Genomic DNA, 13263 nt, shown 5'->3' with positions numbered 1-13263 from the left:
CCGGGTGGTCTTGTGGCTTTGACAGCCCGGATTCCCGGTCTTCCCCGTGACGGGGCCGGGCCGGTGCCCTGCACGATCATTCTGGACAAGTGTGCGGGAATTCTGTGAAATACGGGGCAGCACCGGGGTTTCAGGACACAGAGTAGTTCTCGAATGCTGAGCCACTGGACAGCATCACTCTGCCAGCAAAGTCTGTTTCAAAATGCAAACTATTCGAGATATTTTACTTTGGATGATGCTTTATTTTAGAAACTGTGGTGGTGTTTTTCCTTGCAGAGAGCTCAAGTCCTTGCGGCAAGCAGCTTTGGAGATGTCTTTGGTCTGTGGCGGTCAGCCGGGGTGGTGCAGCGCATGCTGGGGGAGCCACGGGCACCAGCAGGGAGGAGGCGTGGATGCCGCTCCGCCACATTACAGTCTAAGGCGGATGATATGGCGGGTATTATCACGGACAGAGGGACTCAAGCAGGGGGAGTCTAGAGCAGAGAGTATTGACGTCTTACATCTCACGTTTGGGAGGTCACACTCCTGTAAAATGGGCCCCACGGCAAAGCCCTTCAAACTTTCTTGGGAGGGAAGTCTTCCATTTAACAAGGGACCTGGACAGTGGGACAACCGGCACATCGAAGGTTGTCTCCTTCGGGTCACGTGCATTTGTGGTGCACACGTATTTTTCTACAGTTCATGGTGTTGGTCCTGCCCTTTCACCTCCCATTTTATCACAGGTGGTTCCTGCGTTCAGGGAGAATGAGAGCGCGGCAGCACCCAGGTGTGCAGCATCCCCAGGGAGGAACAGGGGTAGCCAGCTGGGCCGTGCAGGGAACAGCCCGTTAAGCAAAGACCAGAACAGACCCAGGTGGACTTCAGCAGCAGGTGTCGTGCTGGGCTGGCTTCTTTCGTGCCAAGGACAGATGAGAAGGATGTCATTTTCCTTCCAGCATAGGAAGTAGATTTTTACGAGAAGAAAGAACTGGTCAGTGGTGAGCTGCCTCCGTGGGGCCAAGAGCACATGCTTGACGCCCTTCCCTGGTATTTCGGACGTGGAAGCCTCTTGAACTCTTGTATCTTCTTTCCCGATTAGTTTCCGATCTGACACCTGCAAGCTTCAGAATAGTTCTGGCTTCTGATTCACATCTGTCTGCCCCTGAGTCTGGGCTTCTGTGCTGGCCGGGCTGCCATCCAGGTGCATGCCGAGACCTCAGGAAGAAAGGCTGCAGTCTGAACCTTCCCAGGGCCCCAGGGTCATGGCTGGCCGGGCTGCCAGCGTGGACACAGAGTGTGACCGCCAGGGCAGTGCCAAGGGAGCGAGTGGGTTCTCGTGAGTCCAGTCAGTGCGGGGCCCCTGGGAAGGCAGCGGCTGAGCGTGTGGCCGAAAGAAAGCAGGGGTGCTGCTGGCCTGCCAGGCGAGACCCGTGCACCTTCCACCCGTGGAAAGCCACATACCTGCTCGTCGTGGTGGGAGGAGCTGACGTCTGCCTCTTGCCCTTAAGCGCACGAGAGAGGGTAGGTGTGAGGGAGTGGGTGAGGAGGGCCCGAGGCCCGGAACGGCCTTGGGAAGAGTTTCCTCACAGGAAGGTGCAGGAAGCGCTCACACCAGCGTGACGCCAGTGCCTGCCGTGGACACGGCAGCTTCTGGTGGGAGGCCACCCGGGCGACCTGGAAGTGCCTTCTAAACTCCTTAGTTCCGTGGACGCGGTTTGCTTGTTGTTTTTTAGAAATTCTCTCTGTGGGGATCTTTAGTGGAGAAGTAGCTACTTATTGACATTGTTGAATATTTTTCAGAAATAAGTTGTTATGCTTGATGGAGTGTTGTTCTCAATCCACGTCCTGGGCATACACACGCCCCCTCCCTCACAGTGGGGCGAGCTGCAGCCCCTGCACCACCCCACGCTGAGCACGCGCAGAACAGAGTCATCTGCGCTGCTGGCTGGGCGTGTGTCCCCACCTTGCTTGGCCTCCTCCCTCCTGCATCCAAAGTCAAGTCAGAGACCCTTCTCCTGTCACCCCCACGGCCTGTTGGTGGGGTGGAAACTATAAAACTCAATACACCCAGCCCCATATTGCCTCAGGAATGCAGAGTCTGGGTGAGAATCCTGCCTGCATCCCTGGGTCTGCGTGATGGGTGCTCCCTTAGGCCAGGCTGCCAGCATCACACTCGTCACTCTGGACTAGAGTGCTCAGGCTCTTCCCCAAAGTCGGTGTTGTAAAACCCCAAGGTCGAGTTCCAAGAAGGAAGTCTTTTGGCCAGAGGCGCCGGTGTGAAGGGACCTGGCTGGGGTTAGTGGCCACACAGGAGGACGAGGTGGGGCCCAGGCCAGGAAGAGCCTGCGCCTTGCTGCCCTGCTGGCTTCATTCACTCCCCTGTCAGCTCAGGAGTCATCGTCTTTAACAAAAATCAGAATGGCAGTCTCACGGGTGCTCTGCTCCCAGTGAAAAGGCAGCCTTTTGGACCCTCGTGGTCTGCGACATAGGCTCAGGCCCAGGTGTCATCACTGCTGGTGGCCGCACACTTGGTTTCTGGATGGACTCCTACCCAGGTCTTGCATTATTTGCAGAACAGAGGCCACCTTCATCGAGATTGCAAATTACACATTTTTCTGGTCAGCTAACAAATGGCTGACAGTTTCTGTAACAGGAACCTCTAGTGACCCTAAATATCTGTTACTGACCGTTATATACATAATTCACTTTTGATTACCCATTAACATAGGAGAAACCATAGACAATAGATTTAGGAAGGGGACTAAGCAGTGCCAGTGCCAGCTGGTGTTCTCAGTTGTTCACTGTGACCGTCATCAGGCCAGCTCACAGTTTGTAGTTTCGCTCCAGAAGTCCGGATCCAGCACACTTAATTTACAGCAGCTGAGGGACTCTTATTGCCAGCCAAGCTGCACCCGATTCTGTTGGTTTCTGCACCACGGCCTGTGATTGACTCATTACCCTAGTTCTCGCTTTGTGGCCCCAGAAAGATAAGCTCCTCATTGGTGCCCGTCCCCATGGTGGTGTTGGCCCCAGGGACTCATAGACATATATACACTCTTGTGACCATTTGGGGGCTTTCTGCCCCAGAAAAAGCATATGGTTTGCATTGAAACTTCAGGCTAGCTATTTCTTTTTGCCTCATTTTCTCCATTCTTGCTAAAGATGGCACTTTATTTAGCTTAAAATATAAAAACGATTTGTACTTTAAGGTCTTATTTTCTCAGTTAACTCTTTCTAGTTCTAATATGCAAAATGTTGTAATTCTAAGGTTTAAGTATTCAAAAATAATCCTCTATTTTGACTTTATTGTAAAGAAGCAATAGAATTGCAAAGGAAGAAAGCACAAGTATTATCCATTTATTCATGGAAGAGTCAATTCCATTATGGTCAGAGATTCCCCACCAATTGTTCTAAACAGGTCCCCACCTCCACTCCAGACCCTCAAGAAACCCTCCCTGATTCTGTCTACTTGAAAGGCCATGCCCTTGAATGAGCTCAGTGACCTGAAGGAACCTGCATGCCAAGCAGGTGTCAGAAATAGAACAGGTGTGCTAGTAATACTACCAAAGACCCAAGTACCCTGATAGAACTCCAGAGCATAAGGTACGAGTTCTTAATAGCAGAGAATCAGTAAAATGAGAAAAAGGTGGTATCAGGACTATGTTTAACTCCTAACAGTACCTTGGTGTCCCGTGGCCTTTTGACGTCTAGGGAGAGGCCAGCTATTTCCTCTGAGGGAGTCTCACCCATGGTGGGGCTACTCTCCAAGTGGTTAGGGTCCCCTGACCATCCTGACAGCCAAGCAAGGACTGGGCTGGACCTCCGGACTCTTGGTCTAGAAGGCGATGTGGGTCCTGGCTGGACGTGGCTTTCCCTCTAGGTTCTCCCTGGAATCGTATACACAGCCAGGAAACACATAGAAGAAACTATGCCAGCTACCCAAATTAATCAACCAAGATTTTTATTCACAAACATGAATGAACAACCATTATCATTTGAGGAAAATAAATAGCACAGAAGTGAATGATCTATATGATAAAATAGAACAACTAAGAGAAAATAAACCTAATTCAGGGAACAGAAGAGAATATAAATAACAAACCTTACCAGTATACGTAGAGTATTTTGTCAATGTGGAAAGCAAATATCAGTTTGAAGGTCTAGAAAGCATTCATTCAACAAACACCAGTTAGGTATATAATAGGCACTGTTCTGGATGTTGGGATGAGTAGTGAGCAGAACAAAACTCTCCCTTGTAGAGTAATTCTTGTGAGGGGAGAGGAAGGTATATCAAATATATCTCTGACAACTCAGAGCCGAAAAGTATAAAATGTGAAGAGTTAGGAGATGTAGAAAGTTAATCTGATGTCTATCTGGTAGCATTTCAGAAATAGGAAACAGAGGAAGAGATGATAGAAGAAAATTTTGGGGTACTGAAGAAAACCATGAGTACTGCAATGGAAAGAATGCACTGGGTAGTGAGCAGAATTTTTTAAACAAATCCATTCCTAGCACATCCTTATGAATTTCAGAACAGCAAAGGTGTAAAGAGAAGATGCTGAAAGCTTCTAAATTAACTACAATAAGTTATCAGATTTATGTAACACTTCTCAGGGACACTGGAAGCCAGAGCTGAAGAGAAAATGGTTTTTGTAGAATTTCTTATTTAACCAAATATTAAGCATTAGGACAAAGTGATAATTTTCAGGTGTTCAAGGATTCAGAGGGTTTCTTTCCAATATATATTTTTTTTGAGGAAAAATAGTGAGGCTACTGTAGCAAAATGAAAAAGACATCTAAGAAAGAGAAAAATATGGAATCCAAGAAAAATACTTTGTAAATCCAAGAATACAATGAAAAAGATAACTTACCAGCAAGACTAAAATGTAACAATTCCAAGTTAAAATAGAGAATCATATCAGAGAGCTCTAAAAAGAATGGTTTTCAGAAAAAAATGAATGCATTTTAACAAATAGCCTGAGAAACTAAATGGTCTTATGATAATGTGAAAGTAAATGTTTCTTTGTGAACAATTAAAAAAAAAAAAGGAATATGGAAACTCCAGGAAACACAAAAAGCTATTTGGGAAAGGAAGGGTAAACTAATGTACTGTGATGGCTAATATTATGTGTCAAATGGAGTGGCCACCGGCACCCAAATTAGACATTATTTCCGTCTGTGAGGGTTTTGCAGAACGAGATTAGCATTTGAATCAGTAGACTCAGTAAAGCAAATTGCCCTCCCCAGTGTGGGTGGGCATCTTTTAACCTGTTGAGGAACACAGAGTGGAGAACAAAAAGGGGAGGAACAAGGAATTTACCTCTTTTTTCCTGCCTCACTGATTAAGCCGGGACACCCGACCCCACCTTCTACAGTTGGACTAGGATTTACCCCAGCTGCCCTGGTTGTCAGGCCTTTGGACTCAGGCTGAACAGCACTGCCAGCTTTTCACCTAATACTAGGTATGGTTTTGAGGAACTGGTGTGAGATAGGACAGAGAATCCACTTGAAGCTGATGCTAGAAATGGTCTCCTTCAAGTAGCTTGGACTTAATAACAGGATTAACACTGTCCTCTCAAGTCTGTCACACCACTCAGCTCTGCAGTGCATCACACGGTCACGGTCATAGGTAATTAAATCCAGACTCATTAACTGTACAGGTTGCTTTCTCTTACTGCAGACCCTAAAACTTAAAGCCAGCTATAAAGAGCTGAAATTAAGACCAAAAGTCCTCAGCCACTTGGAGGTTAGACTCTCTTCAGCAAGTATTCTTAAACTGGACTCCTAGAATACACATATCAAAAATGATGGGATAGAGCCACAGTTGCACTTGGCAGAATCATGCATGGCCCTGAATGAATGAATCAAAAACAATGAGCTAAGCATTTGATTCAGAATTGAGAAGGAAAACTGCAGTAGAGCTAAATAAGAAGCTGACTACAGGAAGAAGGAAGAAAATCAGAGACAGAAAGCACGAGGGAGGGACGGAACACGGAGTAAGATTATAGGCCATCAACAAAACTAAAACGTGTTGATTTGAAAGAACAATGAAAGAGATCTACTACCATCGGGTAAAAACATAATGTCAGATAAAACAAAATTAACGGTAGGAATTGGTGTATCTGTGGATACGGAGGCAGGCATCAGAATTTTAAGAGAATTCTTTATTCAGCTCTAATACTGATAAATTTGAAAATCTCAACAACAACAAAAGGACAAGCAAGATGTAAATTGCCAAAATTCACCCCAACAGAAATACAAAAATCTGGCAAAGGAAATTTCCAGCAAAGACATTGAAAATATTATCAACAAATTACCTTCCAACAAGTTCGCAGATTTTAATCAGTCTGCCAAAGAACATAATTCCGCCTCTTATGTAAACGTTCCAGGTCATAGGAAAGAGCAGTTGACCTAATTCCAAAACTGGACAGAGAGGCACAAATAAAAAGAAAACCGCAGACAGCATCACCTATGACTAAAAATGCAAAACTCCTAAATGAAGTCCTAGAAAATCAAGTTTAACAATATACCCAGAAATCTGAGTATAGCTTAGTTTTGTAGCTATTAGTAATGCACATCTGTGAACAGACTGTAAGAGAGGATCAAGGATCAGTGCAGAAGTCAGCATACAGAACGTGCGCGCATGCTCTCAAGCACGCTGAGGTGTGCGTTTGCCAGAAGGACAAGGATTAAAATGGCGATTCTCATCTGAGAAGGAAGAACTCTTCGGGGGGGGGGGGGGTGGGATTTAAGAATCTCTAGAGAGTCTTCAAGAGTTACTGGTGAAGGGTGTTTGTTTCTGTTTTTGTTTAGAGACACCAGCCAGGGCCACCCACCCACAAAACCTACCCTAAGTCAGGATCTCAGAGGTGGGATGCAAGTGTGCTTCTTGCTTAAAGCTTCGTAGTCGGGAAGCTTCCATCTGCTTGAGAGCCCCCAGAACTATTACAGTGTCTCTCTCTGTGTGTCGTCCTACCTGTAATTTCTTCTGAGCTTTGTGTGAATTTTTGGAATTTCCCACAATGAGCAAGTGTTACTTTTTAATGAGAACAATATTTTTTCTTTTTAAATTACCTTGCAGTGTTTTTCCAGAGTTTCATTGAGGTATAATTGGCATAAACTGCATATTTAAAAAATACAGTTTGGTAAGTTTTGAGCTCCATTTACGTGCGCACAGCTCTCACCACAGGGAGGGTAATGAGCCTGCCCACCGCCCTCCCCGTTTCCTGGTGCCCTTCGTAATCCCAGCTCCCCCCCCCCCCCGAAGCCCTTCCCCTATCCCACCCTCAGGCAACCACTGATACGCGCTGCTGCTATGGGTTTCTAGGATTTTACAAAAATCATAAGATATGTACTTTTTTGTCTAGCTTATTTCATTCAGCGTAACTATTTTGAGATTCATCCGTGTTTGTTGAGTTTATCAGTAGGTCATTCCTTTTCATGGCTAAGTAGTAATGGGTTGTGTGGATAAACCACAACTTGTGTGTCCGTCCAACTGTTGATGGCGCTTGGGTTGTTTCCAGTCTTTTACTGCTACAAAGGAAGCTGCTGAGAACATTCATGTACAAGCCTTTGTATGGACATTCCCTTCTATTTCTCTTAGGTAAATACCTAGGGGTATAAAGGGTGGGTCTTAAGACAGGCGCAGGTTGTATTTTTCAGAACCCTGTCACACCTTTCCAAGGCGGTTTGCCCCTTTACACCCCCACTGGTGCTGCGTGAGGCGCCCGTTCCCCCTCATCCTTGCCAGCACTGAGTACGGAGCCATGCTAAGCTTTCTGACAGGTGTGTAGGGTGTTTCCTTGTGGTTTTAATTTGCATTTCCCCGATGACCAAGGAAGTTGAGCATCTTTTCATGTGCTATTTTGTTATCTGTATGTCTTCTTCAATAAACTGTTCAAAACTTTTCTCATTTCTTAGCAAGTTGTTTAATTTCTTACTGAGTTTGAGAGTTACTTATGTATTCTGGTTATAAGATCTTTATCAGATATATGATTTGAAAATGTTTTTCTTTCCATTCTCTTAACCTTATGTCTTTCAGAGACCAAATAATTCTAGTTTTGATAAAATCATATTTACCAACTTTTCTGTTAAGTCATGGTTTTGATGTTATATCTAAAAAATGTTTGCCTAGGTCAGTGTCACAAAGATTTTCTCCTGTGTTGTATTCTTAAAAAATTTACAGTTCCAGTGTTTAAATTTTGCACTATATTCCATTTTGAGCTAATTTTTGTGTAGGATGTGTGGTATGAATTGAAGTTCTTTTTTTTTTTTTTAACATATAACTTATCCAATTGACCCAGCACCATCTATTGAAAAATTCATCCTTTCTCCACTGAGTTCTTTTGCACCTTTATTAAAAATCAGTTTGCATGTATACGTGGAGGTCTGTTTCTGGTTGCTAGTGTCTTCCATTGATCTTTTTGTCAGTCCTTTTTTTTTTTCTTTTTAATCAGAGAGAGAGAGAGAGTGAGCACAAACAGGGGGAATGGCAGGCAGCGGGAGAAGCAGGCTCCCCGCTGAGCAAGGAGCCCGATGTGGGAGTCGATCTCGGGACCTTAGGATCGTGACCTGAGCTGAAGGCAGCCAGGATCCACTACTGTCTTTTTTAAAAAATTTTATTCTATTTTATTTCAGTTCAATTAATTAAGATATAGTATATTATTAGTTTCAGAGGTAGAGGTCAGTGATTCATCAGTTGTGTATAACACCCAGTGCTCACTACAGCACGTGCCCTCCTTCATGCCCATCACCCAGTTACCCCATCCCCCCACCCTCCTCCCCTCCAGCGACCCTCAGTTTGTTTCCTAGAGGTAACAGGTTTGTCTTATGGTTTGTCTCCCTCTTTGATTTCATCTTATTTTAATTTTCCCCTTCCTTCCCCTATGATTCTGTTTTGTTTCTTAAATTCCACATATGTGTGAAATATATGGTATTTGTCTTTCTCTGACTGACTTATTTGCTTAGCGTAATACCTTCTAGTTCATCCACGTCCTTGCACATGGCAAAATTTATTTATTTTTTGATGGCTAAGTAGTATTCCATTGTATATATGGACCACATCTTCTTTATCCATTCATCTGTCGATGGACATCTAGGCTCTTTCCACAGTTTGGCTATTGTGGACATTGCTGCTATGAACATTGGGGTGCACGTACCCCTTTGGATCCCTACATTTGTATCTTTGGGGTAAATACCCAGTAGTGCAATTGCTGGATTGTAGTGTAGGTCTATTTTTAACTTTTTGAGGAAACTCCATGCTGTTTGTCTTGATGCCAGTATCACACTGTCATGATTACTGGTCTTATAAGTTTTGAAATCAGGTGGAATTAGTCCTCCAACTTTGTACTTCTTTCTCAAAGTTGTTTTGGCTACATACGTCCTTTTTGCATTTCACAGCAATTTTAAAGATTTTATTTGAGAGAGCGAGAGAGAGCATGAGTGAGGTGAGGAGCAGAGGGAGAGGAACAAGCAGACTCTGCTTGGTGCTGAGCACGGAGCCCGACACGGGGCTTGATACCCTGAGACCATGACCTGAGCTGAAATCAAGAGTCGAATGCTAACTGACTGTGCCCCCCCAGGCGCCCCCAGAGCAATTTTATAATCAGTGTATCAACTTCTACATAAAACCCTGTTTGGGTGTTGACTAAGTTTGCATGGAATATGTCGATCGATTTGGGGGAGAACTGACGTCTTAAGGACTTTGAACCTCCCGGGGGACGAGCACAGACGCCTGCCCACTTCTTCAGGCTCTCATTTTTCTCAGCCGTGCTCTGCACTTTACAGTGAGCATATCTTACACATCTTTTGTCAGGTTTATCTTTAAGTGTTTTGTATTTTTGATGCTGCTTTAAATGTTATATTTCTGTTTCAGTCTCCAAGTGTTCCTTGCTGATATAGAGAGATATTAGTTCTAATAGCTTTTATAAATTTCATTGAATTTTCTTTATAGATGGTCCAGTTGTTTATGTTTTAGTTCTTCCTTATAGTCCAGATGCCTTTGATTTCTTCCTTCCCCCACAGCACCCAGACGGGCCCTCCAGTAGAATGTGGAAGCACAAGGGCACAAGGGCTGAGCACACACATCCTTGTCTCAGGTGCAGTCGCGGGGAGAGCAGTCAGTCTTTCACCACTAAGTGTGGCTAGCTGTGGGGTGTCACAGATGCCTCTCTCAGTTTAAGGGACCTTCTATTTCTAGTTTGCTAAGGAGTCTTTAATCAGGAATGAATGTTGGATTTTGTCAGACATTTTTTTCTACTCTCAATAGAGCTTGATAATTTGGTTCTTTTTTTAGTTTGTTAACATGGAATATGGTGACATTGATTGAGTTCTTTAAATATTAAACCAACCTTGTGTTCCTGGGACAAACCTTGTATAGTCATTATGTATTATTCTTTTTAAATGTCGTTGGATTTGATAAAGCTAATATTTTGCTTAGAACGTTTGTACCTGTGATACACTGGCCTATAGTGATATTGGTCTGTAGTTGTCTGAGTATCTTTGTCAGGTTTTGGCATCAAGGTAATACTGGCCTCATAAAGTGAGTGGAGAACCATTTCCTTCTCTTCAGTTTTCTGGAAGAATTGGTTTAGATTTGATACCAATTTTTTCTTAAACATTAGTAGAACTCACCAGTGAAGACATCTGGGCCTGAGGTTTTCTCTATGAGAAACTAGCTACATGTTCATGATCTATAACAGAATAGATACAGGCTATTTGTGTTACCTGGATTTTTTTTTTCCTTTAAATTTTTTATTGTTATGGTAATCACCATACATTACATCATTGGTTTTTGATGTAGTGTTCCATGATTCATTGTTTGTGCATAACACCCAGTGCTCCACGCAGAACGTGCCCTCTTTAATACCCATCACCAGGCTAACCCATCCCCCCACCCCGCTCCCCTCTAGAACCTTCAGTTTCTTTCTCAGAGTCCATCGTCTCTCATGGTTCGCCTTCCCCTCTGATTTACTCCCCTTCATTTTTCCCTCCTGCTATCTTCTTCTTCTTCTTCTTTTTTTTCTTAACATATATTGCATTATTTGTTTCAGAAGTACAGATCTGTGATTCAACAGTCTTGCACAATTCACAGCGCTCACCATAGCACATACCCTCCCCAATGTCTATCACCCAGCCACCCCATCCCTCCCACCCCCCACCACTCCAGCAACCCTCAGTTTGTTTCCTGAGATTAAGAATTCCTCATATCAGTGCGGTCATAGGATACATGTCTTTCTCTGATTGACTTATTTCACTCAGCATAACACCCTCCAGTTCCATCCACGTTGTTGCAAATGGCAAGATCTCATTCCTTTTGATGGCTGCATAATATTCCATTGTGTATATATACCACATCTTTTTTTGTTGTTGTTGTTCAAAAAAGAGTCACCGTTCAAAATTTATTTGGTATTTTAGTTGGTATGACACTTAGTTGGCTGCATTGTCTTTTTACGTTATATGGCCATGTACACTATATTCTGACATACATGGTACACAAAGTAAGATCCTTTAGGACAGTTATGCACAATACACGCAATATTGAATTTATACATTGGATCCCAGAACGTGACTGACTGGAAAAGATGGACTAGGCATGTCGGGTGTTGGGGGAAGGAACCCGAAGTGACAGAACACACAGGAAACACACATCTGTTGTGCAGAGCAACCTCAGTTCTGGCAGTGGAGCCTCTGAGATGGTGGGGCTAACTTACGTTAACCAATTTAGGGCTACAAAGACAGGTATCATCCAGTACCAGGATACAGCTGCAGGGTTTGGTGAACCATTCCTATTTGGAGCTTTAGGAAACTGACGTTTTTTCTTAGGCCATTTTAATATTACTTGAGTAACAGATCAGATAATAAGGACAATATACACAACCTCCTACTAAAATCCTGCTATAGTCTAGACAGTGAAGTGGTACATTAGAAAACTTTAAAACTGCGGCTCCTTTTGGATCCCCCAAAGTGTATCTGCACTCTTCTTCAAACGGGCCTCCTCCTCAGAAGTCAGAGTCACCTTCACAGCATCTGAAATTCCATTCTGTCCCAAGATGCAAGGGACACTAAGGAAGACATCATCTTTAATTCCATAGAGACCCTTAATCATGGTGGAAATTGGATGCACCCGCCTAAGATTCTTCATTATACTTTCGGCCAGATCTGCCACAGACAGTCCAATGGCCCAGGAGGTGTAGCCTTTCAGTTTGATCACCTCATAGGCACTGTCAACCACCTGTTTGTGAACCTCTTTCCACTGTTCCTTATCAGCATCAGTGCCTAAGTCAGGGTGCAGATTCTTCAGAGAGACACCAGCAACGTTCACTCCACTCCATACAGGCACACTGGAGTCTCCATGCTCCCCAAGGACCCAGCCGTGACAGCTTAATGGGTGAACTTCCCAGTCTTTCCCCCATTAGGTAACGGAACCGGGCTGAATCCAGATTGCAACCACTTCCAATAACACGGTTTTTGGGAAAGCCACTTATCTTCCAAGCCACACAGGTCAAGATGTCCACTGGATTGGAAACGACAAGCAACTTGCAGTTTGGGCTATATTTTACGATATTAGGAATGATGAACTTAAAGATGTTCACGTTACGCTGGACCAAACTAAGACGGCTTTCTCCCTCTTGCTGACGTGCCCCAGCTGTGATAATAACCAGCTTGGAGTTTGCAGTCACATTATAATCTTTGCCAGAGACAATTTTTGGTGTTCTAAGGAAAAGGCTGCCGTGCTGGAGATCCATCATCTCTCCCTTTGGTTTGTCTTCCATGACATCAACAAGAGCAAGTTCATCTGCCAAGTCCTTCATTAAGATACTGATGGCACAAACCATGCCAACAGCACCAACCCCAACAACTGTGATCTTATTCTGGGGGGTATGTTCTTCCTTAAGAAGATTCTGAATCAGCTGATCTTTGAGAGTTGCCATTTTGGACTTAGAACCAAAAGGAATCGGGAGTGCACGTCGGGCGGGCGGGCGTCAGCGGCGCGTGAGGTTGAATCCGGACTCGGTGGCAGCGGCTCCGACTATACCACGTCCTCTTTATCCATTCATCTGTCGATGGACATCTTGGCTCTTTCCACAGTTTGGCTATTGTGGACATTGCTGCTATAAACATCGGGGTGCACGTACCCCTTCGGATCCCAAATTGGTATCTTTGGGGTAAATACCCAGTAGTGCAATTGCTGGATCGTATGGTAGCTCTATTTTCAACTGTTTGAGGAACCTCCATACTGTTTTCCAGAGTGGTCGCACCAGCTTGCATTCCCACCAACAGTGT

The 13263-nt window shown here is 44.3% G+C and overlaps 1 protein-coding gene and 1 pseudogene across 3 annotated transcripts in view; one reads left to right on the top strand and one right to left on the bottom strand.

Moving 5' to 3' along the window:
* Positions 1 to 13263, top strand: part of ADARB1 (adenosine deaminase RNA specific B1) — a 146217-nt gene that overhangs the window by 118574 nt on the left and 14380 nt on the right. The window lies entirely within an intron of this gene.
* Positions 11897 to 12961, bottom strand: LOC114226436 (L-lactate dehydrogenase A chain pseudogene; annotated as a pseudogene).

The sequence above is a fragment of the Eumetopias jubatus genome, unplaced genomic scaffold, assembly GCF_037043125.1.
Source record: "Eumetopias jubatus isolate StellerSeaLion01/CBP00866 unplaced genomic scaffold, mEumJub1_p1.0 scaffold_1, whole genome shotgun sequence".
Taxonomy (NCBI): domain Eukaryota; kingdom Metazoa; phylum Chordata; class Mammalia; order Carnivora; family Otariidae; genus Eumetopias; species Eumetopias jubatus.
This window is presented reverse-complemented; position numbering and strand designations above follow the sequence as displayed.